The following is a 5,904-nucleotide window of genomic DNA, read 5'->3' on the forward strand; positions in this document are numbered from 1 at the left end:
CTATGCCCTTGGCAAAACAGATTTCTGATCTTGTGCATAGCATACATTAGGTTGTCAAACTGCCGAAGCATAAAGAACTGCCTACATGTCCTCAATCTCCTTTGATGTCATCGGAGACATCTCTTTAGATAAAGACACTCCATACTTAAAAAGTAAGAAACCTTTCTAGGAGTTTTGCATGCTTAAAACGAGCAAGGATTTTTCTGATGTATCAAGATTGGGATAAGTAAAATATATTTTTTCTTACGATCCCTTATTACTTTGATCTCAAAAATATATACATTCTCCCAAGTCCTTTATATCGAATTATTTGGACAACCATACCCTTAATTCTGATAACATTTTGATATTGTTTCCAACTACCAAAAATGTTATCTACGTATAGTACAAGAAATACCACCACGTTTCCATCACACCTTTTGTATACACAAGACTTATCCGTTTACTCAATAAATCCATATTTCTGGATTACTTTGATAAACTGGATGTTCCAAGACCTTGAAGCTTTGCCTCAGTCCATAGACTGATTGAGCTTGCACCCAAGATGCTCTTAGCCCTTTGCAATGAACCCTTCTGGTTGCTTTATATAGATGTTTTCTTCACGACTTCCATTAAGGAATGCTGTCTTGACATCCACTTGTCAAATAGATAAAAGAATCCGGATAGACTTAAGCATGACTACCAGTGAAAAAGTTTCCTTTTTCATCTAACCTTGCTTTAAAAGTTTCTACCTTCCTGTCTATCCCTCTTTTCCTTTCCATTTTGGTCGTGAGCTACTGTTTATAATTTATAAGATACTGATAACATCATCTTCTGCATGTGGCACCACATACTATGTTATCTACAGTATAAATTAATTGAACAACTACAACTAAATGTAGACAATTTGACCAAATGTGATTCTTTATTCATAATGAATGTTTACAAAGCTTAGACTTTCAGTATACACTCCAACAATCTCCCACTTATACTAATGACTAAGCTGCCATATCTTCTACCATACATCTGATTCTCATTCTCTCCACATGTCGATCGAAAGCTTTCGCCGGAAGGGCCTTAGTGAAAGGATCTGCCAGGTTATCCACTGATGCAATCTTGGCGATGACAACTTCTCCTCGCTTCACGATATCTCGTATCAGGTGGTACTTGCGCTCTATATGTTTACTTGCCTTATGAGCTCGTGGTTCCTTCGAGTTTGCGACTGCACCGCTATTATCACAATAAATTGTGATGATTTTGGGCAAATCAGGAATCACATCTAAGTCCATTAGAATGTTCCTGAGCCATACTGCTTTTTTAGCTGCCTCAGAGGTTGCTACATACTCAGCTTCCATGGTTGAGTCCGAAACGCATTTCTGCTTAACACTCCTCCATGAAATGGCTCCACCTCCTAAAGTAAACAAATAGCCTGATGTAGACTTACTACTGTCCCTATCTGATTGGAAATCTGAATCCGTGTAACCCACAGGGAGCAAATCGTCTGCTTGGTAAACTAGCATATAATCTCTAGTCCTTTTCAGGTACTTTAATATATGCTTTACCGCAGTCCAATGTCCTTGTCCAGGGTTACTCTGATATCTACTGACCATGCCCATGACAAAGCAGATATCAGGTCTCGTACATAGCATTGCATACATAAGGCTTCCTACAGCCGAAGCATAAGGAACCGCTTTCATGTCTTCTATCTCCTTTGATGTCTTTGGAGACATCTCTTTAGATAGAGCTATTCCATGCCTAAAAGGTAAGAAACCTTTCTTGGAATCCTGCATACTAAAACGAGCAAGGATTGTATCTATGTATGAAGCTTGGGACAGACACAACATTCTTTTCTTGCGATCCCTTATTACTTTGTTCCCAAGAATGTGTGCACACTCTCCTAAATCCTTCATATCAAATTGTTTGGACAACCATACCCTTACATCTGATAATATCTTGACATTGTTGCCAATTAACAAAATATCATCTACGTATAGTACAAGAAATACTACCACGTTTCCGTTACACTTCTTATATACACAAGACTCATCCGGACTTTGAATAAATCCATATGACTGGATTACTTCATTAAACCAGATGTTCCAAGATCTTGAAGCTTGCTTCAGTCCATAAATGGACCGATTGAGCTTGCACACTAGATGCTCTTTGCCTTTTTCAATGAACCCTTCTGGTTGCCTCATATGAATGTTTTCCTCAAGACTTCCATTAAGGAAAGCTGTCTTGACATCCATTTGCCAAATCTCATAATCCATATGAGCAGCAATGGATAAGAGTATCCGGATAGACTTAAGCATGGCTACCGGTGAAAATGTTTCCTTATAATCGATTCCCTCTTTCTGGGTGTACCCTTTCGCAACAAGCCTAGCTTTAAAGGTTTCTACCTTCCCGTCTGTCCCTCTTTTCCTTTTGTAGATCCACTTACATCCAACGGCTTTTACACCATCAGGTGGTTTTACAAGCTCCTAGACCTTATTAGAGTACATAGACTCTATTTCAGAATTCATCGCCTTTTGCCAAGATGCTGCATCTATATCTTGGAGTGTTTCGTCATATGTCCGGGGATCAGGTTCATATTTATCCGGGATCAAGTCCGAAGACTCTCCCAAAAACATGAATCTCTCAGACTGTCTCACAACCCTCCCACTACGACGAGGCACTATCTGTAGTTGTGTATCATGTGTGACACGTGTTGCAGTCTCTTGTGGTACTTCATCTTGTACTGTTGGTACTAAAGTAGACGTGTCCTCTCTTAGTTCTTCTAAAACAACTTTACTACTGGGCTTGTGATCCATTATATAGTCTTCTTCTAAAAACTGGACATTAGTGCTAACAATGACCTTCTGGTCTTTAGGACTATAAAATAAACCACCTTTCGTTCCTTTGGGATATCCTACAAACACACGAACTTCTGTACGGGATTCTAACTTATCAGCATCTAGTTTCAACACATGTGCTGGACTACCCCAAATCCGAATATGTCTTAGACTGGGTTTTCGCCCATTCCACAATGCTATGGGAGTAGAAGAAACTGATTTAGAAGGTACTAAGTTCAGAACATACACTGCTGTTTCCAGAGCATATCCCCAAAATGAATTTGGTAATTTTGAATAACTCATCATCGATCTAACCATCTCCATAAGAGTCCTATTCCTTCGTTCTGCTACATCATTCTGTTGGGGTGTTCCAGGTGCAGACAATTGAGATTGAATCCCAGCCTCTGATAAGTAATTCCTAAACTCTCCTAAGAGGTATTCGCCACCACGATCAGATCGTAGTGTCTTGATACTTTTACCTAATCGTTTCTCCATATCAGCCTTGTATTCTTTGAACTTATCAAAGCACTCAGACTTGCGGTGCATTAGGTAAATATATCCGTATCTTGAATAATCATCTATAAAAGAGACAAAATATTCAAAATCACCTCTTGCCTAGACAGGCATAGGACCACACAAATCAGAATGAACCAATTCCAACACTTCTTTGGCTCTATACCCCTTGGCCTTGAACGACCTCTTGGTCATTTTTCCTTCCAAGCAAGATTCACAAGTTGGAAAATTTTCCAACTCTACTGAACTCAAAAGTCCATCAGCTATAAGCCTCTGAATCCTACTTAAGTTAATATGACCTTAGATGCCAAAGATATGCTTGGTTTATTTCCGAAGGTTCTTTTCTCTTATTAGAGTTAGAAGATGAGTTATAAATTTCCATGTTTTGCTTTGTGGAAGAAATTGGATTTAAAGTATACAAATTGCCAACTAATGCACCAAAACAGATAATCACTTTATTTCTTTTAATAACTACATCGTTACTGAAAGAAACTGAATATCCATCTAAATACAGTTTAGAAACTGAAATTAAATTCTTTCTAAAATTGGGTACATAAAGATAATTTCTTAAAACCAAATTTCTATTTCTACTAAAAGATAAGTAGACGTCTCCCACTGCAATAGCTGCCACCTTAGTAGCATTGCCCATGTAGACGGTAATTTCTCCTTCAGATAGTCGTCGGGTTTCCTGGAACCCCTGCAAGGAATTGCAGACATGATCAGTGGCTCCCGTATCTACACACCAGGTGCTGGTAGATAACACCGCTAAACATGTTTCAACAACTAGAGCATGAAATATACCTTTGTTTTGGTTCCTACGAGGACAGTCCGCCTTCTAATGTCTTGCCTGCTTGCAGATGAAGCACTTGCCCTTCGGCTTCTTCACTCCAGCTTTAAATCCCGTACTCTGAGACTTATTCACTTTCTTTGCTGAACCGACTTGTTTATTCTTCTACTTTCCTCTCGGTTTAGAAGTAGAACCATTTTCAGCATAGTGAATTTGAGCATTGTGACGAAATAATCCTTCTGCTGCTTGAAGTTCTGTCAATAGTTCCGCTAATGAATAAATCCTCTTATTCATATTATAGTTCAGGCGAAACTGCTCAAAACTTCTCGGTAGCGTTTGGAGGATCATATCGATCTGGGTTTCCCCATCAATTTCTCCCCCAAGGATCTGTATTTCGTTCAGATAAGCCATCATCTTTAGGATATGATCCCTCACAGGAGTACCCTCTTGCATGGTGGCTGTCATTATCTTTCTCATGGCTTCTTGCCTAGAAGTCCTATCCTGATGACCAAAGAGTTCCTTGAGATTGTTCATAATATCATAAGCTGTTGGTATTGGTAAATCTTGATGTTGCAATACATTTGACATTGAAGCCAAAAATATAACACCGCGCCATCTTATCGCTTTTACCCATTTCCTATGATATTCAATCTTCTCTTGGGTAGATTCACCAGATGGGTGCTTCAGGGACAAGCCTCAACAAGATCAAATTTATAGCCTTCAGATGAAGAACAATGTCGGTTTCTTTTCCAATCTATGTAATTTGGTCCAATAAGTCTATTCTGTTGAAGTATGATGGACAGTGGGTTGAAAGTCATCCTAAGAATCACAAATAACTTTTGGTCAGAACTCTAAATTTAGAATAATATTGATTCCTCAAACAATACTATTTTAAATTAACCAACACCTCAAAACACCGTGAATTTTGTATGTCACGTTAGTGTGGACGTATACAAATTCAACATTTGTAAAAAGAGGGTTTTTAACCCATTAATTTTATTATCTTGTCAACCTAACTTTTTGACAAATAAAATTAATAGTTGGTGTCTTTTGGTCACACAAATAATAGCAGTGACTCCGATGGGGAGGATACTATTCGATGTGTCTAAGTGTATACCATTACTTGACACTAAGTCCATTAATAAGATTATGCCCCTTCCGTTGGGGAAGATTACACGCTCTTAATTAACTTCCTATAGTCATCCAAAAATGAAAGTTTGTTCTAGTGATCCACAAACAAGCTCATCCGTTATGGAGGAAGGTACTCAGAGCCAACGCGCAAGCTTGTTTGCATCACTTACAAACCAGTAATGGAGACCATGGAATTTTTTTAAAAATCCCTCTCCCACTAAGTTATTTATAAATGAGGAATTTTTACTATGCTAGCCTACTAGTCATGTATACTAACATGCACACACAGCACAATATAAAAGCAATAAATAGAAAATCTAATTTTCAACTATTATGGCTTTTATCTATAGTTGTCCTCCGTGTGTTGTCATCCCAAGCTGCTGCCATATTTGGCCACCGCCACCGGGTCTAGCTGTCGCATCCATCTTGCTCCTAGTTCCGCTGCGCCTCTGGTCCTTAGAAGGTTCCACGCTTTGCAAGATTTGATCCGCGACATAAATAGAATTTTACATTTTTGATCCTATATTCCATAAAAGAAATGTGCATGTATCTAGATCAAAAATAAAATCCTAATAAAACTAAATACAGCTCCTGCTGTATTTTTAATACAATCATGCACACACATATAAATGCCCTTGACATGTCCAAGGGTCCAATCACACA

This window comes from Zingiber officinale, chromosome 6A, assembly GCF_018446385.1.
Source record: "Zingiber officinale cultivar Zhangliang chromosome 6A, Zo_v1.1, whole genome shotgun sequence".
NCBI classification, from domain to species: Eukaryota; Viridiplantae; Streptophyta; class Magnoliopsida; order Zingiberales; family Zingiberaceae; genus Zingiber; species Zingiber officinale.